Genomic DNA, 23,078 nt, shown 5'->3' on the forward strand with positions numbered 1-23,078 from the left:
CAAGGTTTCTCCCGGAGTTCTTTTCAATTTTCCCTTTCGTTTGATCATTCTTTTATTACCGGAGTTCTTCATGGAGGCTCTACATCGTGGTTCGTTAAAGAGTTAATTTATTTTTAAGTGTTCATCAAGATTTTGTTGGAGGAGCTCAAGCATTCTTCATCTTGAATTCCGAAGTGCAATTCTTTCTCTCTGATCTTTTGAGGTGGTGTTATGTCCTTCTTGACAATTTCCATCCATGTTCCATGTTTCACATGTTGTCAAGAATGAGATATTTTAAATCCACCAATCTCTTTGTTGGATTTGTCTTGTGTCATGTTTCACCTAAAGCCTTCCCTAAGGAATGTTCCTATTATGGTGCTTATCAATGATCCAAGTTTTCTCCTATCCTCTCGGCGAGAGAAGTTTTCATCTCCTTGTTGATATCAATCCAATCATTTGTTTCCGTTAGTGGCGGGTTGTCACCTCATAATTTTGAGAAGTTTTCCATAAGCCCACTACAAGATTATTCTTTTTGTTGTTGGTTTTTCCCAACAACTCCGTTATAACCTTCTTGGAAGGATGCTTTCCAAGCTCATTTGTGGCGGAAGTTGTCATTTTCTTCTCCATTCTTATTTCAAGGATCTATCTTCTATTATTTATTTCTTCCGGAGGCATCGTGATGTTCCTCTCTTCACTCATCTTCTCGGTTTGTGAGGACCGTGTTCTTTTCGTGCTTATCCATTTCCAACCGAAGTGTCGTGCCCTCTTTTCAAGTTCTTCCCATTCTGTCAAGTTTTGCCTCCCTTCTCAACCGGAGTGCTGTCTAAAATATTTCTTACCCCTTGTGCCACTCTTTCATTAGTTCCAGAGGCTATGTATTGTTAATTTCTTCGAGTATCCTCTCATCTTGTCAAGATCATGTTCAATTCCTTCCATTTACAGTCGGAGTGCTGCCCAAATTATATCATTCTTATTCCTTATTTATCTTGTTTTAACCGGAGTGTTGTGTCATCTCCTCAATTTCTTTGCATCTTATCTAGTTTTTTTTCCTTCTCTTTTTCAACCGGTGTGCTGTCATAATTATGTCATTCTTGTTCCTTGTTTCTCTTTTCTACCGGTGTGCTTTCATATTAATTTGGATCCGTTAAGCTCTTGTTTCATGTCCTTCAACCTACAAGGTTCTTGTATTGTTCCTTGTTCCTCTTTCCTAACGGATTGTTTTCAACTTTGTTCCTCTTCGTTGTATTATTTTCTCGAAATTGTTCAACTTCCAAGGTTCTTTGGTTTCACTCGTTTGTCAATAAGCAATTTGTTTTACCTCTTCCCCTTCCGTTTCTCTCCGGCGCCATCCTAGATCTCGGGATGAGATCCTCTTGTAGTGGTGGAGTGTTGTAACGCCCCGAGACCGACGCTCCGATTGCCTTCCTTGTTTGGCGAGTCAGCTGTGTTTTATTTGTGTGTTGCATTCATCATCGCATCATTTGCATTGCATCGGCACTTCGTTGCCGTCATGTTTTAAACATTTGCATTCGTTCGTAGTTGCCGCATTCCCCCCTTGTCTTCGTTGACCGTTACGAGACCAACCGTGTTTTCGGTTCCCTCTGGTCAAACCAACTAACCTCTCTCGTCAACCACCGAACCCCTCCTTGCGCAGTGCATAGACCCCTCTCGCGCGTCCGGAACTTCCCCGAACCCGAACCGGGTTGTTGTCACCGTTGGATTCGGATCATCCCCAAACATCTACAAAACATCACCATTTTCTTTGTTGGACTCTCCACAGCCTTTTTCTCGACCGTTTAATTTTGATCGGAGGGTCCGTTTTGCCTTAAGCTAGTCCACCTAGCTATTTAAACAGCCTAACCCTAGTTTTTAGGAGGCTTGTCCCATCCATCCTTTCTCTGCCGCTGCCACTCCCTCCATCCTCCTCTTCCTCGGGATCTCCCCCGCTCCAGATCAGCAGCCACCACCTTCCCCTCCTCGAAGTTGCGACCGATCCAACCAGGAGCAGCGCTCGATCCCCCTCCTGCTCTGCCTAGCGCACACGATCCAAGGAGAGGAAATTCTCCTCGCGCTCCCGAAGGGGAGTTTCTTTTGGAGCCCCTCCTGTACGCTCCCTCTGCTCGGCCCCGTCGTCGTTCCTCCGCCACCGACAAGCTCCGGAGCGCCGACATCCGCAGCCGCAGTCCTCGCGTCTCCATCCAGCAGCCATCGTCGTCACCTTCCTCAGTTCGTCACCCGCAATGGCGCAGCCGCCCCGCTCCCCTTCTCCACCGGAGCTCCCTCCGCCATCGAGCATCACCAACAGATGAGACCCGCGCCGGTGCTGCCTCTTCTCGCTCGCCGGTCAAGGATCCGGTCGTCCCCCGCCTTCCCAGCCGTCCCTCGCCGACGCCAAGCCATGGCCGCGCCCCAAGCTTCTGCTGTAGCCGCCCCAAGAGACACAGCGCCATCCCCGCCTCCTCTGACTTGCGCTCGTCCGCGTCGACGCCGGCAGGTGCCGGTCCTGCCTGAAGCGTCCTCTGCTGCTGCCTCCTCATCATTGTCGGGATCTTCCCCGCGCTGCCGCTTCGTCGGAGAGACCACGTCGAGGCCCTCCTCTTCTTCTGATCTGGCGCCGTCCCAGGAGCTCGCCGCCAGATCCGGTCGCCCTCTACTTCTCCGCCTCGCGCCCCTGCTTCCATCTCAGTCGCCGAGTGCTGCATCGAGCAGCAACGAGCAGGTCGCTCGTCCCGCGCCCGCTCGCGTTGACCGCGCCTCTAGCGCCTGGGCCAGCGGCCTCCAAGACCCAGCTCCTGCCAGATCCGGCCTGCCCGGCCTCCTCCCCACCAGCTGGGCCGAAGCCCATGGTGAGCAGCACCCAGCCCCTCTCCTGTGCATGTTGGGCCAGCAAGTTTCGGCCCGTAGTCTTTTTTTTCTGTTGCGGTGATTTTCGCATTTATCCAGGAGATTACAAATTTACAGAAAAACCCCAAAACTTCATGCATTTAATAACCCCACAACCGTGCATCGGATTAAAACAAACTAAATATGTAAAATGCTTAGAATTTTGTGTAGTTTAATAATATGCCACTTTCACCCATGTTAAAAAATGTTTAAATTGTTGTTTGCATTAATTTGCATAAATGCCATGTTGAAATGATTTATTTCATAACTAATTAACCGTAACTCCAATTTAAATGTTCTTTATATGTAAATGGGGTAAGAAAATGCCTAGTTTAACTTGGTGCACTTTATTTTGCTGTTTAACATCATTAAAATATGGTTTTAGGCAGAACAGTACCAAATCTAAATTATGGACATGAGGATTTTCCGGAAATTGTTGTTTGTTGTTCCGGCCTCATTTAAATTGCCTAAAATGTGTAGTTTACTTATGTCTCACCTCTTGCCATGTTAATAAACATTTAATATTGTTGGGTACCTAAATGAGAGAGAACTAAATAATTGATGTGGTGTTTCGTCAATATGCAACTCGTTGCATATTGAGCTCCACTTAATTTGTACTGTTGTTTATGCATTTTGCCATGCCATGCCTCATTAAACCGGACATGCATCATACCTGATTGTGCATCATGCCATGCTTATGTGGTGGTTGTTTACTATGTTGTTTGTTTATTTCCGGGTTGCTTCTCTCCTTAGCTTCGGTTTCGTTCCGGAGTTGTGAGGATTCGTTCGTCTATGTCCGCTTGTCTTCTTCATGGACTCGTTCTTCTTCCTAGCGGGATCTCAGGCAAGATGACCATACCCTCGAAATCACTTCTATCTTTCCTTTCTAGTTGTCCGTTCTATTGCCATGTCGCGCTACCTACCACTTGCTATATCATGCCTCCCTTATTGCCATGTCAGCCTCTAACCTTTTCACCCTTCCTAGCAAACCGTTGCTTGGCTATGTTACCGCTTTTGCTCAGCCCCTTCTTATAGTGTTGCTAGTTGCAGGTGAAGATTAAGTTTGTTCCTTGTTGGACCATGGATTTTATGAACTCTGTTGGGATATCACAATATCTCTTATTTAATTAATGCATCTCTATATCTTGGTAAAGGGTGGAAGGCTCGGCCTTATGCCTGGTGTTTTGTTCCACTCTTGCCGCCCTAGTTTCCGTCATACCGGTGTTATGTTCCTTGATTTTTGCGTTCCTTACGCGGTTGGGTGATTTATGGGACCCCCTTGACAGTTTGCTTTGAATAAAACTCCTCCAGCAAGGCCCAACCTTGGTTTTACCATTCGCCTACCTAAGCCTTTTTCCCTTGGGTTCTGCAGACTCAAGGGTCATCTTTATTTACCCCCTGGGCCAGTTCTCCTTCAAGTGCTGGTCCAAACCGAGCGATGTCCGGCGCCCCCTGGGCAACCAGGGTCTATGCCAACCCGACGTCTTGCTCATCCGGTGTGCCCTGAGAACGAGATATGTGCAGCTCCTATCGGGATTTGTCGGCACATCCGGGCGGCTTTGCTGGTCTTGTTTTACCATTGTCGAAATGTCTTGTAAACCGGGATTCCGAGACTGATCTGGTCTTCCTGGGAGAAGGTTTATCCTTCGTTGACCGTGAGAGCTTATGATGGGCTAAGTTGGGACACCCCTGCAGGGTATTATCCTTCGAAAGCCGTGCCCGCGGTTATGTGGCAGATGGGAATTTGTTAATATCCGGTTGTAGAGTACTTGACACTTGACCTTAATTAAAACGCATCAACCGCGTTTGTAGCCGTGATGGTCTCTTCTCGGCGGAGTCCGGGAAGTGAACACGGTTTCGGGTTATGTTTGACGTAAGTAAGAGTTCAGGATCACTTCTTGATCATTGCTAGATCACGACCGTTCCGTTGCTTCTCTTCTCGCTCTCATTTGCGTATGTTAGCCACCATATATGCTTAGTGCTTGCTGCAGCTCCACCTCATTACACCATCCTTTCCTTTAAGCTTAAATAGTCTTGATCTCGCGGGTGTGAGATTGCTGAGTCCTCGTGACTCACAGATACTTCCAAAACAGTTGCAGGTGTCGATGATGCCAGTGCAGGTGACGCAACCGAGCTCAAGTGGGAGCTCGATGAATATCTAGTTCGTTGTGTTGTTTCGTTTCCTGTTTATCAGTAGTGGAGCCCAGTTGGGACGATCAGGGATCTAGCAGTTGGGTTGTCGTCTTTTATTTTGGTTCCGTAGTCGGACCTATGTGTGTATCTTGAATGATGTATGATTTTATTATGTATTGTGTGAAGTGGCGATTGTAAGCCAACTCTTTATCCCATTCTTGTTCATTACATGGGATTGTGTGAAGATGACCCTTCTTGCGACTAAACCACAATGCGGTTATGCCTCTAAGTCGTGCCTCGACACGTGGGAGATATAGCCGCATCGTGGGTGTTACAAAAACCTTCCGGCTGCATCAGATACAATTCTTCCTTAAGGAAGCCGTTAAGGAATGCCGTTTTGACGTCCATTTGCCATATCTCATAATCGTAGAATGCGGCAATTGCTAACATGATTCGGACGGACTTCAGCTTCGCTACGGGTGAGAAGGTCTCATCGTAGTCAACACCTTGAACTTGTCGATAACCCTTAGCGACAAGTCGAGCTTTATAGATGGTAACATTTCCATCCGCGTCCGTCTTCTTCTTAAGGATCCATTTATTTTCTATCGCTTGCCGATCATCGGGCAAGTCTGTCAAAGTCCACACTTTGTTTTCATACATGGATCCTATCTCGGATTGCATGGCTTCAAGCCATTTGTTGGAATCTGGACCCCCATTGCTTCTTCATAGTTCGAAGGTTCACCGTTGTCCAACAACATGATTTCCAGGACAGGGTTGCCGTACCACTCTGGTGCGGAACGTGTCCTTGTGGACCTACGAAGTTCAGTGGTAACTTGATCATGATCGTCATCATTAACTTCCTCTCTAGTCGGTGCAGGCACCACAGAAACATTTTCTTGTGCTGCGCTACTTTCCGGTTCGAGAGGGGTCATCTCATCAAGTTCCACTTTCCTCCCACTTACTTCTTTCGAGAGAAACTCTTTCTCCAGAAAGGACCCGTTCTTGGCAATGAAGATCTTGCCTTTGGATCTGAGGTAGAAGGTATACCCAATGGTTTCCTTAGGGTATCCTATGAAGACGCATTTTTCCGACTTGGGTTCGAGCTTTTCAGGTTGAAGTTTCTTGACATAAGCATCGCATCCCCAAACTTTAAGAAACGACGGCTTAGGTTTCTTTCCAAACCATAATTCATACGGCGTCGTATCAACGGATTTCAACGGAGCCCTATTTAAAGTGAATGCGGCAGTCTCTAAAGCATAACCCCATAATGATAGCGGTAGATCGGTAAGAGACATCATAGATCGCACCATATCCAATAGAGTGCGATTACGACGTTCGGACACACCATTACGCTGAGGTGTTCCAGGCGGCGTGAGTTGTGAAACAATTCCACATTTCCTTAAGTGTGTGCCAAATTCGTGACTCAAATATTCCCCTCCACGATCTGATCGTAAGAACTCTATTTTCCTGTCACGTTGATTCTCAACCTCACTCTGAAATTCCCTGAACTTTTCAAAGGTCTCAGACTTGTGTTTCATTAAGTAGACATACCCATATCTACTCAAGTCATCAGTGAGGGTGAGAACATAACGATAGCCACCGCGAGCCTCAACGCTCATTGGACCGCACACATCAGTATGTATGATTTCCAATAAGTTGGTTGCTCGCTCCATTGTTCCGGAGAACGGAGTCTTGGTCATTTTGCCCATGAGGCATGGTTCGCACGTGTCAAATGATTCATAATCAAGAGACTCCAAAAGTCCATCTGCATGGAGTTTCTTCATGCGTTTGACACCAATGTGACCAAGGCGGCAGTGCCACAAGTATGTGGGACTATCATTATCAACCTTACATTTCTTGGCATTCACACTATGAATATGTGTAACGTCACGTTCGAGATTCATTAAGAATAAACCATTGACCAGCGAGGCATGACCATAAAACATATCTCTCATATAAATAGAACAACCATTATTCTCGGATTTAAATGAGTAGCCATCTCGCATTAAACGAGATCCAGATACAATGTTCATGCTCAAAGCTGGCACTAAATAACAATTATTGAGGTTTAAAACTAATCCCGTAGGTAAATGTAGAGGTAGCGTGCCGACGGCGATCACATCGACCTTGGAACCATTCCCGACGCGCATCGTCACCTCGTCCTTCGCCAGTCTCCGCTTATTTCGCAGCTCCTGCTTTGAGTTACAAATATGAGCAACCGCACCGGTATCAAATACCCAGGAGCTACTACGAGCGCTGGTTAGGTACACATCAATAACATGTATATCACATATACCTTTGGTATTGCCGGCCTTCTTATCCGCTAAGTACTTGGGGCAGTTCCGCTTCCAGTGACCGTTTCCCTTGCAATAAAAGCACTCAGTCTCAGGCTTAGGTCCATTCTTTGTCTTCTTCCCGGCAGCTTGCTTACCGGGCGCGGCAACTCCCTTGCCATCTTTCTTGAAGTTCTTCTTACCCTTGCCTTTCTTGAACTTAGTGGTTTTATTCACCATCAACACTTGATGTTCCTTTTTGATCTCCACCTCCGCTGATTTCAGCATTGAATATACCTCAGGAATGGTCTTTTCCATCCCCTGCATATTGAAGTTCATCACAAAGCTCTTGTAGCTAGGTGGGAGCGACTGAAGGATTCTGTCAACGACCGCGTCATCCGGGAGATTAACTCCCAGCTGGGACAAGCGGTTGTGCAACCCAGACATTTTGAGTATGTGTTCGCTGACGGAACTATTCTCCTCCATCTTACAACTGTAGAACTTGTCGGAGACTTCATATCTCTTGACCCGGGCATGAGCTTGGAAAACCATTTTCAGCTCTTGGAACATCTCATATGCTCTGTGCTGCTCAAAACGCTTTAGGAGCCCCGGTTCCAAGCTGTAAAGCATGCCGCACTGAACCAGGGAGTAATCATCACTACGCGACTGCCAGGCGTTCAGAACGTCTTGAGTTGCTGGGAAAACAGGTGCATCACCTAGCGGTGCTTCAAGGACATATGCTTTCTTGGCAGCTATGAGGATAATCCTCAGGTTATGGACCCAGTCCGTGTAGTTGCTACCATCGTCTTTCAGCTTGGTTTTCTCTAGGAACGCGTTGAAGTTGAGGGCAACATTAGCATGGGCCATTTGATCTACAAGACATATTGTAAAGATTTTTAGACTAAGTTCATGATAATAAAGTTCATCTAATCAAATTATTAACGAACTCCCACTCAGACAGACATCCCTCTAGTCATCCAAGTGTTACATGATCCGAGTCAACTAGGCCGTGTCCGATCATCACGTGAGACGGACTAGTCATCATCGGTGAACATCTTCATGTTGATCGTATCTGCTATACGAATCATGTTCGACCTTTCGGTCTCTTGTGTTCCGAGGCCATGTCTGTACATGCTAGGCTCGTCAAGTCAACCTAAGTGTATTGCGTGTGTAAATCTGGCTTACACCCGTTGTATGCGAACGTTAGAACCTATCACACCCGATCATCACGTGGTGCTTCGGAATAACAAACCTTCGCAATGGTGCACAGTTAGGGGGAACACTTTCTTGAAATTTTAGCGAGGGATCATCTTATTTATGCTACCGTCGTTCTAAGCAAATAAGATGTAAAACATGATAAACATCACATGCAATCAAATAGTGACATGATATGGCCAATATCATTTTGCTCCTTTTGATCTCCATCTTCAGGGCACCATGTTCATCATCGTCACCGGCATGACACCATGATCTCCATCATCATGATTTCCATCATCGTGTCTTCATGAAGTTGTCTCGCCAATTATTACTTCTACTACTATGGCTAACGGTTAGCAATAAAGTAAAGTAATTACATGGCGTTTCAGCTGACACGCAGGTCATAAATAAATTAAGACAACTCCTAGGCTCCTGCCGGTTGTCATACTCATCGACATGCAAGTCGTGATTCCTATTACAAGAACATGATCAATTTCATACATCACATATATCATTCATCATATCCTTCTAGCCATATCACATCACATGACACTTGCTGCAAAAACAAGTTAGACTTCCTCTAATTGTTGTTGCAAACTTTTATGTGGCTGCTATAGGTTTCTAGCAAGAATGATTCTTACCTACGCCAAAACCACAACGTGATATGACAATTTCTATTTACCCTTCATAAGGACCCTTTTCATCGAATCCGATCCGACTAAAGTGGGAGAGACAGACACCCGCTAGCCACCTTATGCAACTAGTGCATGTCAGTCGGTGGAACCTGTCTCACGTAAGCGTACGTGTAAGGTCGGTCCGGGCCGCTTCATCCCACGATGCCGCCGAATCAAGATAAGACTAGTAACGGCAAGTAAATTGACAAAATCAATGCCCACAACAACTTGTGTTCTACTCGTGCATAGAAACTACGCATAGACCTAGCTCCTGATGCCACTGTTGGGGATCGTAGCAGAAATTTAAAATTTTCTACGCATCACCAAGATCAATCTATGGAGTTTACTAGCAACAAGAGAGATGAGTGCATCTACATACCCTTGTAGATCGCGAGCGGAAGCGTTCAAGAGAACGGGGTTGATGCAGTCGTACTCATCGTGATCCAAATCACCGATGATCCTAGCGCCGAACGGATGGCACCTCCGCATTCAACACACGTACGGTTGGGAGAGATGTCTCCTCCTTCTTGATCCAGCAAGGGGGAAGGAGAGGTTGATGGAGATCCAGCAGCACGACGGCATGGTGGTGGAAGCAGTGGGGATCTCGGCAGGGCTTCGCCAAGCTCAGCGAGAGGGAGAGGTGTTACGGGGGGAGAGGGAGGCGCCAGGGGCTTGGGTGCGCAGCCCTCCCTCCCCCCTTTATATAGGGGCCCTGGGGGGCGCCGGCCCCTGGAGATCCCATCTCAAGGGGGGGTGGCGTCCAAGGGGGGGACTTGCCCCCCAAGTTAGGTGGGGCGCCCCCCACCCCCAGGGTTTCCAACCCTAGGCGCAGGGGGAGGCCCATGGGGGGCGCACCAGACCACCAGGGGCTGGTTCCCTTCCCACTTCAGCCCATGGGGCCCTCCGGGATAGGTGGCCCCACCCGGTGGACCCCCGGGACCCTTCCGGTGGTCCCGGTACAATACCGGTGACCCCCAAAACTTTCCTGGTGGCTGAAACTGGACTTCCTATATACAAATCTTTACCTCCGGACCATTCCGGAACTCCTCGTGATGTCCGGGATCTCATCCGGGACTCCGAACAACTTTCGGGTTACCGCATACTAATATCTCTACAACCCTAGAGTCACCAAACCTTAAGTGTGTAGACCCTACGGGTTCAGGAGACACGCAGACATGACCGAGACGACTCTCCGGTCAATAACCAACAGCGGGATCTGGATACCCATGTTGGCTCCCACATGCTCCTCGATGATCTCATTGGATGAACCACGATGTCGAGGATTCAAGTAATCTCATATACAATTCCCTTTTTCAATCGGTACGTTACTTGCCCGAGATTCGATCGTTGGTATCCCAATACCTCGTTCAATCTCGTTACAGGCAAGTCACTTTACTCGTTCCGTAATGCATGATCCCGTGACTAACTACTTAGTCACATTGAGCTCATTATGATGATGCAATACCGAGTGGGCCCAGTGATACCTCTCCGTTATACGGAGTGACAAATCCCAGTCTCGATCCGAGCCAACCCAACAGACACTTTCGGAGATACCTGTAGTGCACCTTTATAGCCACCCAGTTACGTTGTGACGTTTGGCACACCCAAAGCATTCCTACGATATCCGGGAGTTGCACGATCTCATGGTCTAAGGAAATGATACTTGACATTAGAAAAGCCTCAGCAAACGAACTACACGATCTAGTGCTATGCTTAGGATTGGATCTTGTCCATCACATCATTCTCCTAATGATGTGATCCCGTTATCAATGACATCCAATGTCCATGGTCAGGAAATTGTAACCATCTATTGATCAACGAGCTAGTCCACTAGAGGCTCACTAGGGACATGTTATGGTCTATTGTTCACACATGTATTACGATTTCCGAATAACACAATTATAGCATGAACAATAGACAATTATCATGAATAAGGAAATATAATAATAACCATTTTATTATTGCCTCTAGGGCATATTTCCAACACCCACCTGGTGCACCTCCCTATGATATTATTTGCACCAAAAAATTTAAATATTCAGAAAAAAAATCATATTAAACTTTCAGAGCATTCTGAGAACTTTTATTTTTGGGTCATTTTTTATTGCACGGGAAATTCAGAAAACAGACAGAACATGGCATTTTATTTTATTTAACTAATAAAAACAGAAAACAAAAAGGTAGGGACGGTAGGTAGTGCTTACTAAATTCATCAACTTCATACCTCTCAAACATGATCCATTAATAAGGTTGATCAGGTCTTATTAATAACCACTTTCGATTAGCATGAAACCAAAGAACTTTCGTAAATCACTAAGTTACCTCAATGGGGATATGAATGTCCCCAACAATAAGCATTTCATATTTCTTTTTGACAGTAGGTAGAGGTAGTTGAAAACTTCCAATAGTGATTGTCGGAGATTTTTCAATAACATTAATACCATTCACTTGGAATTGTTTCTTCGGAAAGTGCACCGTATGCTCATTACCAATGATATGAAAAGTGGCCTTGCTTTTATTGCAATCAATAACAGCCCCTGCAGTATTCAAGAAGGGTCTTCCAAGGATAATCGACATATTTTCATCCTCGGGCATCTCAAGTATAACAAAGTCAGTCAAAATAGTAACATTAGCAACAACAAAGGGCACATCCTCACAAATACCGATAGGTATGGTAGTTGATTTGTCAGCCATTTGCAAAGATATTTCAGTAGGTGTGAGCTTATTCAAATCAAGTCTTTTATATAAAGAGAAAGGCATAACACTAACACCGGCTCCTAAATCACATAAAGCAGTTTTCACATAATTCTTTTTGATGGAGCAAGGTATAGTTGGTATTCCCGGATCTCCAAGTTTTTTAGGTACTCCATCTTTAAAAGTGGTGATGATGTCTTTCGTGTATTTTGCATAAGAAGGCATTTTTAAGATATTAGTCAAGCGAGTACACAAAAAGACTGGCCTCAGCATTTCTACAAAGCGTTCAAATTCTTCATCATCTTTCTTTTTAGTTGGCTTAGGTGGAAAGGGCATAGGTTTTTGAACCCACAGTTCTCTTTCTTTATCGTGTTTTCTGGGAATAAAGTCTCTTTTGTCATAATGTGTATTCTTAGGTGGTGGGTTATCAAGATCAACCGGTGGTTCTATCTCAACATCATTGTCTGGTTCTTTACTATTTGTTTGACAGTGTTCATGAACCTCACCATTATCTGTTTCATTATCAGAAGGTGAGTGTTCACTACCAGATTGAGTTTCAGCATCAGAGATAGAAATTTCTTTATCATTATCAAGAGGTTTTTCTACTTCAGGTTCACTAGAGGTATGGAAAGTCCTATCATTTTTCTTCTTCTTTTTCTTTTTAGAAGGACTACGTGCATCAGTGTTAACTCTTTGAGAGTCTTGTTCAATTCTTTTTGGGTGTCCTTCATGGTAAAGTGGTTCCTGAGTCATTTTACCTCCTCTAGTTGCTACTCTAACAGCAAAGTCATGTATGTTATTGTTCATTTCATCTAGCAACTCTCTTTGAGATTTAGCAACTTGTTCTAACTGGGTTTGAACCATAGAAGCATGTTTTCCAACACCTCTAACATCATCTGAGATTCTAAATACCAAGTCACTCAAGCGAGCAATCATATCAGAATTATACTTCAATTGTTTCATAACATTTGCATTGAAGTGATCTTGTTTTCTAATGTAGTTTTCAAACTCATAAAGGCATTGGCTAGGGTGCATATTGTGAGGATTGTCATTATCATTGAATTTCATTAGAGAATTTATCTCTACCATCTTAGGTGGTGATGGTGTATCAAGCCCATGTATTTCTTCAATACGAGGTAAATTTTTGACATCCCCAACTTTAATACCTTTTTCCTTCATAGATTTCTTTGCCTCTTGCATATCTTCAGAACCGAGATATAATATACCCCTCTTCTTCGAAGTGGGTTTAGGCGATGGTTCAGGAAGTCTCCAATCATCATAATTTTTCAATATGTTATTCAATAATTCTTCAGCTTGCCCAACGGTTTGTTCCTAGAAAACACAACCAGCACAACTATCTAGGAAATCCCTATAAGCATCGGTTAGTACATTATAGAAGATATCAAGTGTTTCATTTTTCTTAAGAGGATGATCAGGAAAATCATTAAGTGATTGGCAAAGCCTCCCCCAAGCTTGTGGGAGACTCTCTTCTTTAATTTGCACAAAGTTAAATATTTCCTGTAAAGCATCTTGTTTCTTATGAGCAGGGAAATATTTTTCAGAGAAGTAATCATATCCTGGGGACTACGCACACAAGCAGGAGCAAGAGTATTGTACCAAGCTTTAGCATCACCCTTTAATGAGAACGGAAATAATATGAGAATATAGTAATAGCGAGTCTTCTCATCATGAGTAAAAAGGGTGGCTATGTCATTCAACTTAGTAAGATGTGCCACAACAGTTTCAATTTCATAACCATGGAAAGGATCAGATTCAACCAAAGTAATTAACTCTGGATTGACAGAGAATTCATAATCCTATCATCAATAAAGATAGGTGAGGTAGCAAACCTATGATCATATTGCATTCTAGCATTCAGAGATTTTTCTTTATACTTGCATAATAATTTCTCTAGATCATCTCTATCCTTACAAGAAAGAATATCTCTAGTTGTCTCCTCATTCATAACATAACCTTCCAGTACCTTAGGCAATTAATATCTAGGAGGGCTAGTTCTAGTAGGTGTCTCAAGATTTTCAGTTTCAAGCTCATCATCCGATTCAACAACATCATGTTGTCTTACTCTAGCAATTTGTTCATCAAGAAAGTCACCAAGTGGCACATCATCATCATCAAGCAAGGTACTAGCATCATCATAAGTATCATTCATAGCAGAAGTAGCATCATCAATAACTTGCGATATATCAGGATTAATAGCATGTGGTGGTGTTGCAAGTTTACTTATAACAGAAGGTGAATCTAAAGCAGAGCTAGATGGCAGTTCCTTACCTCCCCTCGTCTTAGAGGGATAAATCATAGTCTTAGCATCCTTCAGATTCTTCATAGTGATCAATTGATAATATCCCAAGTGACTCAACAAATATAGCTATGCTCCCCGGCAACGGCGCCAGAAAAAGGTCTTGATAACCCACAAGTATATGGGATCGCAACAGTTTTCGAGGGTAGAGTATTCAACCCAAATTTATAGATTCGACACAAGGGGAGCCAAAGAATACTTGCAAGTATTAGCAGCTGAGTTGTCAATTCAACCACACCTGGAGATTAATTATCTACAGTAACATGATCAGTAGCAAAGTAATATGATAGTTTTGATAATAGTGATAGCAGGAATGGTAACGGTAATAGTGATAGCAGTAGTTTTGTAGCAAGTGCAACAGTAACGAAAGAAGTAGTAACTTAGCAAGAACAGTATAAGATAAATTCGTAGGCACTGGATTGGTAATTTGTTGGATGATATTCATCATGTGACATTCATAACCTAGGGCGATACGACACTAGCTCTAATTCATAAATATAATGTAGGCATGTATTTTCTAAATAGTCATACGTGCTTATGGAAAGAACTTGCATGACATCTTTTGTCCTACCCTCCTGTGGCAGTGGGGTCCATACGGAAACTAAGGGATATTAAGGCCTCCTTTTAATAGAGAACTGGAACAAAGCATTAACACACGATGAATACATGAACTCCTCAAACTACAGTCATCACCGGGAGTGGTCCCGACTATTGTCACTCCGGGGTTGCTGGATCATAACATGTAGTAGGTGACTATAACTTGCAAGATCGGACCTAGAACATGGATATAATTGTGATAACATAAACGGTTCAGATCTGAAATCATGGCACCCGGGCCCAAAGTGACAAGCATTCAGCATGGCAAAGTCATAGCAACATCAATCTCAGAACATAGTGGATACTAGGGATCAAGCCCTAACAGAACAAACTAGATTACATGATGAATCTCATCCAACTCCTCACCGACCAGCAAGCCTACGAAGGAATTACTCACTCCCGGTGAGGAGCATCATGGAATTGGCGATAGAGAAGGGTTGGTGATGATGAAGAACGAAGATCCCCCTCTCCGGAGCCCCAAACGGACTCCAGATCTGACCTCCTGATGAAGAACAGGAGGTGACGGCGGCTCCGTCTCGTGGATCGCGATTATTCTTTCTCCCTGATTTTTTCTGGAAAATAGGATTTTATAGCGTCAGTTTCAGGGTCTGCGGGGCCACCAGGTGGGGACAACCCACCTGGGCGCGCCTAGGGGGGTAGGCGCGCCCTGGTGGGTTGTGCCCACCTAGGTGCCCCCCTCAGGTGACTCTCGGCTCCAGAAATTCTCTTTTATTGTATAAAAAATCCTGGCAAAGTTTCGTTCCATTCCGAAAACTTTTATTTCTGCACAAGAACAACACCATGGTAGTTCTGCTGAAAATAGCGTCAGTCCCGGGTTAGATACATTCAAATCATGCAAATTAGAGTCTAAAACAAGAGGAAAAGCGTTAGGAAAAGTAGATACGTCGGAGATGTATCATCTTTCTATTCATGAACGTGTACGTAGATATTGGTCGATCGGTGTCTCTGCAAGGATGAACCGTGGCCGAGCAAGCAGCAGCACATGTCGTAGTACAGTATGGCCCCTACGTACCAGTCCATGAAGTCCCGTATAAATGGATTACACGTACGTACAACCACGCTGCAAAAAATACGGGCACGTACATACATACAGTAGGGGTCTCGAACAGGTACTCGCACACACGTACGGCCAGGGCTCGTGTACATGGATAGGAAACAGAGGGCGGCAATAGCCTCATGTTGATCGGCAGCCAACCGTCTGGTCGGAATGGAGGAAACAACATCGTGTTCACCGGGAGCCAAGCGACTGGGTCGGAATACGTACTATTCATCGGGAGTGAAGCGACTAGGTCGGAACGCGTCCTATTCATTGGGAGCCAACTGGCTTGGACGGAACAGCCGAAACAGGGTCTAGCATACCGCAAAATAGAGGAAACGACCTTTTATTTGACTGCTTACAGTAGAAACGGGGTCCTGTTGATCAGGAGAGGTCTGGCGTACCACAAAACGGATGAGACGGACTTCTGTTCTAGCGCCTATGGTCGAAAAAGGGTCCTGTTGATCGAGAGGTGTATGGTGTACCGCAACACGGAGGAAACAGACTTCTGTTAGAGCGCCTACGGTCGAAATAGGGTCCTGTTCATCATGAGGGGTGTGGTGTACCGTAAAACGGGACTCCACGGGATACTGTTCGTCCACCGTCTACGGCCTCGCTCCAGCCTCGACAAACTACTATTCATCCACCATTGACTTCCTACAGCCTCCACCTACTATTGTTCATCCATGGGCTACTATTCATCCAGCCTCCACGGGATCCTTTCATCCACCCCAACCGGCTGGGGTGTGGCGGCTTCCTCGGGGTCCTGTTCATCTAGCTGCAACGGCCTACTACCACAGGTCCTCTTCATCCTACCCCCATCGGGAACTGTTCATCCACAGCCAACCAACCGGCTCGACTCATTCTACGTACCGTGCGCACGGTAGCAACAGTCACTATTCATTGAGAGGCAACCCAACATTGGCTGGCTAGGTACGTCTCGCACGAGGGTTTGATCGGTTCAGTAAGCAGCAGCTGCTAGCTAGCGATCCATCGCTCGGGTTCAGTTAGCAGCAGCAGCGAAGGAATCGCTCGGGTTCAGTCAGCAGCAAAGGAATCGCTCGAGTTCAGTTAACAGCCAAGGGATCGATCGCTCGGGTTCACTAACATAGCTAGTGCAATCCCTCGGGTGCAGTAAGTGAACGCTCGCTCGGGTTCAGTTATGTACCCAACTCCTCACACACACACGCATACGAGAGAGAAACATGCAAACCACAGTGCATCTCGCTTGGCCCCGGCCACCCAGCGTAACCGGGAACTCCCCGATATTTTCCTCGCCCTCGCTTCTACCATGATTTTTTCTGTCATCGACGGCCCGAAGAATGTCAAGCAAGTACGTCTCCGGCCCACCAAGGACAAAAAGCCAAATTCCTGTCATGATTTTTTGTCATAGAAGTAGGAGCCCACCACATCTATGATGATATGTGTTTTGTCACAATTATCGTCGTAGATGTGTCATAAGCATGACAGAAAAAAATTGTTCGGGCCATCATGTCACAGATGTGTCTCTTTTTTTGTAGTGTACGGAGGCTTATGTGTGATAGAGTGTATCATATCACGGGGTTTGGATGCACCGGTGAAGTTTGCACCAATCTCGAGGTGAGAAAGGGCAATGCACGATACCGAAGAGGCTAGCAAGTTGTGAAAAGGTGAGAGTGCATATAATCAATGGACTCACATTAGTCATAAAGAACTCACATACTTATTGCAAAATTTTATTAGCCCTCGAAGCAAAGTACTACTATGCATGCCCCTAGGGGATAGATTGGTAGGAAAAGACCATCGCTTGTCCCTGACCGCCACTCATAAGGAAGACAATAAATAATAAATAATGCTCCAACTTCATAGCATAACGAGAGACTCCATGCTTCGGGAATCACAAACACCAATATTCTCACTAAACCACAATTACTCACTAGCACAACTCACACATTACCACCTTTATATCGCAAAACTATTTCAAGGAATCAAACTTATCATATTCATTGGTCTACATGAAAGTTTTTATTAAATCCCTCTGGAATACTTATTATATTAGGACCAAATTCATAACTTGTGCATATTGCCACTAATATTATAAACTCCCAAAATAATATAAGTGAAGCATGAGAGTGCAACTATTTCTTTAAAATATAACTACCGCCATGCTCTAAAAGATATAAGTCAAGCACTAGAGCAACTGCCTTGCTAAAAATATATAAGTGAAGCACATAGAGTATTCTACCAAATTACGACTAATGTGTGCCCCTCTCAAAAAGGTGTGTCCAGCAAAGATGATTATGGAAAACTAAGAAGCAAACAAAGCAAAGACTCGTATAATATATGATGCTCCAAGCAAAACTCATATCATGTGATGAATAAAAATATAGCTCCAAGTAATTTACCGATAGTTGGTAGAAGAAAGAGGGGATGCCTTCTGGGGCATCCCCAAGATTAGATGCTTTGGAGTCCTTGAATATTACCTTGGGGTTCCTCGGGCATCCCCAATCTTAATCTCTTGCCACTCCTTATTCCTTCATCCATCGTGATCTTACTCAAAACTTGAAAACTTGAGCACACAGAACTCAACAGAAAATTCGTGAGATCCGTTAGTATAACAAGCAAATCACACTTTAGGTACTGTTGTAAACCCATTCATATTTTATTTTTCCATAATAGCTACTGTATTATAATTTCACCACGGCTTATACCCCCTGATACAATCAATAGATTCATCAAAACAAGCAAACAAATGCAACAAAAACAGAATTTGTTAAAAACAGAACAGTCTATAATGATTCCAATAATGACCATACTTCTGTAACTCAAACAATTCCGAAAAATTATGACAACGTGGGAAATTTGTATATCAATCATTTGTAAAAAAAATCAAAATATTGTCACGTTCCAGTGAATCTCAACAATTCTGCTACTGGGTGCAAAAGTTTCTGTTTTCCCACAAGATCAAAGCGACTATCATCCAAATCATCCCAAAGGCTTTACTTGGCAAAAAACTAATTTAAACACAAAACACAACCATAACAGTAGCATAATTGTATGCACACAAAGAAAACAGGAAAAGAGCAAGAAAAATTAAGATAACTACTGGGTTGCCTCCCAACAGGCGCTATTGTTTTACGCCCCTAGCTAGGCCTAATGCATAGTTTCAAGTATTGTCATCTTTCAAATTAATTCCATAGGTGGCCCTCGTAATAGATTCATATGGTGGCTTTATTTTCTTTCTAGGGAAGTATTCCATACCCTTCTTTAATTGAAATTGAAATTTTGTATTCCCTTCTTTCATATCAGTAATAACACCTATGGTTCGTAGAAAAGCCCTACCAAGTATTATGGGACAAGACGGGTTGCAATCAATATCAAGCACAATGAAATAAATGGGCCCACAATTCCTATTTGCAAGAATAACAACATCATTTATTCTACCCAAAGGTTTCTTAATAGTGGAATCCGCTAAGTGCAAATTAAGAGAACATTCATCCATATTTGTAAAACCTAGCACATCACATAAATATTTTGGTATTGTGGAAATGCTAGCACCCAAATCACATAAAGCATTGCACTCATAATTTCCTAGGCATTGAAATCTCCAATTCTAGATTTTCTTCTAAATCTTTCATCATCGCTTCTACGATCTGTTTAGTAAAAGCCATATTTTGTTCATAAGCATTGGATGAATTTAAAATGGACTACAACAAGGAAATATACTCAATTAATGAACAACTATTATAATAAAATCCTTGAAATCCAAAACAGTGGGCACATCACTATTTAAAGTTTTGACCTCTCCAAACCCACTTTTAGCAATTTTTTCATTAAGATTTTCACCCTCCGAACAATGGGGACGCCTTCTAGCTAAATTTGACTCTTCTTCAGTCCCCTTTTCATCAACTTTTATATTGCTAAACAAAGATTCAGTGGGTGTAACACCAATCATTTAAGTATCTTCATCATTGCAATGATAAAAACCGGGCAGAATGGCTTTTTCTAGGAATTCTCGCTAAGCCCTCAACCTAGCGGTTCTTTCTTTACATTCATCATGGAAACATAAAGAGATTTAATGGATTCATTAATATCAAGCTTGGGTGGCAAAATTTTAGATTTAAGATTTTCCACATCGTGAACAATTCTATCCATGCTCCTAGACATATCACCAAGTTTACTCAATTTTTCCTCTATCGTAGTATTGTGAGCATTAATAAATTCTTTAATATTACTTTCAAGATAAGATGGCACCTATTATTATTATTATAAGAATTACCATAGGGATTGCCATAATTATTAGAGGAATTTCCAGGAAACGGTCTAGGATTAAAATTACCTCTATAAGCATTACCATTGAAATTATTTCGCGAGACAAAATTCACATTACGAGATCATTTTTTTCTCAATCAAAGTAGACAATGGCACATCATTGGTATCAACATGAGCACTTTCACTAGCAACCATTTTCATAAGTGCATCTACTTTATCACTCAAAGTACTAATTTCTTCAATATGATTCACCTTTTTATAGTAGGAGTTCTTTCAGTATGACATTGTGAATGATTAGCCATAATATTAGCAAGCAGTTTGGTAGATTCTCCTAATGTGATTTCCATAAAAGTACCACCCACGGCGGAATATGGAAGATTTCTAGAAACAAAGTTCAATCACGCATAAAAAATTTGTATGATCATCCATAAACTTAGGCCCTGAGCAGGGCAATTTCTTCATTAAATTCATCCGCTCCCAAGATTGGGCAACATGTTCATGCTCAAGTTGCTTACAATTCATAATTTTATTTCTAAGAGAAATAATTTTCGCGGGAGAAAAATACTTGGCAATAAAAGCATCCTTACACTTATCCCAGGAATCAATACTATTTTGTGGCAAGGGTGAAAACCAAGTTTTAGCACGATCTCATAGTGAGAACCGATATAATTTTAATTTGAAAATATCCTTATCCACATCTTTTTTCTTTTGCATATCAGACAATTCACCAAAATTGTTAAGATGGGATGCAACGTCTTCATTAGGACTACCAGAAAATTGCTCTTTCGTGAAAAGATTTAGCAAAGTGGCATTAATATCACAAGACTCTGCACTAGTGGTGGGAGGAGCAATCGGAGTACAAATAAAATCATTATTACTAGTACTGGAAAAATCACACAACTTGGTATTTTCTTGAGAAATCACGACAAAGCAAGCAAGCAAGCAAGCAAACAGAAAATATTTTTGTGTTGTAAAAAATGTTTTAGAGGTGGGGGAGATGAAAACGGGAGGCATATGGCAAATAAAGTAAATGCAACGAGATGAAAGTTTATGCGATGGTACATGATAAGTGTTGAAGATGTCTCCACGGCAACGGCGCCGGAAATTCTTCCTGCTACTTGTGAGCTGCGTTGGGATTTCCCCGAAGAGGAGAGGATGATGTAGTATAGTAGAGATAAGTATTTCCCTCAGTTAAGATTCAAGGTTATCAATCCAGTAGGAGAACCACGCAACACCTTGTTAGCACTACCTACACACAAAATAGCAAATATGAAAGCCCAAGTGCTCCCTGGGTGATTTTGGTAATTAATGTCAACATATCTCTTGTTGGACTAATGCTTTCATCTAGTATGCTTCAGATAAGTTCAACAATGGAGTGGCATGGACTAGAGGATGTGGAACCCTTTCAAGATGATAAGGACACAGGATTGGCTCAAGCTTAAAGCTCAGGACTCTACATTTTTCATTTTAGTGATCCAAGATAACATTGAGTCCAAAGGAAAGCCAATACTATTAAGAGGGGATGAGGTGTTGCTTAATGGCTTGCTTGCTCAAAGTGCTTAGTGATATGCTCCAAAGCCCTCAACCACTTTCTCACATCCACATATGTCCCAAACCAAAAGTCAAACTCGGCCCCACCGAAACTTTCTATCCGGCGCCACCGAGTTCTCTTGACATAGCCACTGCCAGAAACCCTAATCAATTCGGTCTCACCGATGGGATCTCGGTCTCACCGAGATGGGCTTGCAAACTCTCTGTTGCCTATTGCACTAATTTCGGTCTCACCGAAATATGAAATCAGTCCCACTGAGTTTGCTTGGCCAACTCTCTGTTTTCCTATTACCAAAATTGGTCCCACCGAGTTTGTGTAATCGGTCCAACCGAGATGAGGCTTTACCCTAACCCTAGCACATCGGTCCCACCGAGTTGATCATGTCGGTCCCACCGAAATGCCTAACGGTCACATTGTGAACCAAATCGGTCTGACGGAGTTTTATAATTCGGTCCCACCGAGTTTGGTGATTTGTGTGTAACGGTTAGATTTTGTGTGGAGGCTATATATACCCCTCCACCCACTCTTCATTCATGGAGAGAGCCATCAGAACATGCCTACACTTCCAACATACATTTTCTGAGAGAGAACCACCTACACTTGTGTTGAGGTCAAGATATTCCATTCCAACCACATAAATCTTGATCTCTAGCCTTCCCCAAGTTGCTTTCCACTCAAATCATCTTTCTACCAAATACAATCACATGAGAGAGAGTTGAGTGTTGGGGAGACTATCATTTGAAGCACAAGAGCAAGGAGTTCATCATCAACACACCATCTATTACCTTTTGGAGAGTGGTGTCTCCTAGATTGGTTAGGTGTCTCCTAGATTGGTTAGGTGTCACTTGGGAGCCTCCATCAAGATTGTGGAGTTGAACCAAGGAGTTTCTACGGGCAAGGAGATCGCCTACTTCGTGAAGATCTACCCTGGTGATGCAAGTCCTTCGTGGGCGATGGCCATGGTGGGATAGACAAGGTTGCTTCTTCATGGACCCTTTGTGGGTGGAGCCCTCCGTGGACTCGCGCAACTGTTACCCTTCGTGGGTTGAAGTATCCATCAATGTGGATGTACGATAGCACCACCTATCGGAACTACTGATAAAAAATCTCCGTGTCTCCAATTGCGTTTGCACACTCCAATCCCATCCCTTTACATTCTTGCAATTTGCATGCTTTACTTTCCGCTGCTCATATACTCTTGCCATGCTTGCTTGATATGTATTGTGAATGCTTGAACTTGTGCTAAAACTCCACTTCAACTTAAAGAATTTAAAAACTACAACTTTTATTGCTAAGAGTCTATTCACCCCCCTCTAGACACTTCTTCTCGATCCTTTCAATTGGTATCAGAGCATTGGTCTTCATTGCCTTGGTTTAAACACCTTCGAAGGAAGATGGATGAGTCTACATTGGGGAGTCTTAGACATAGAGTGCCTATACTTGATGGAGAGTACTTTCATGAGTGGAAAAA

This window comes from Triticum aestivum, chromosome 1D, assembly GCF_018294505.1.
Source record: "Triticum aestivum cultivar Chinese Spring chromosome 1D, IWGSC CS RefSeq v2.1, whole genome shotgun sequence".
Taxonomy (NCBI): domain Eukaryota; kingdom Viridiplantae; phylum Streptophyta; class Magnoliopsida; order Poales; family Poaceae; genus Triticum; species Triticum aestivum.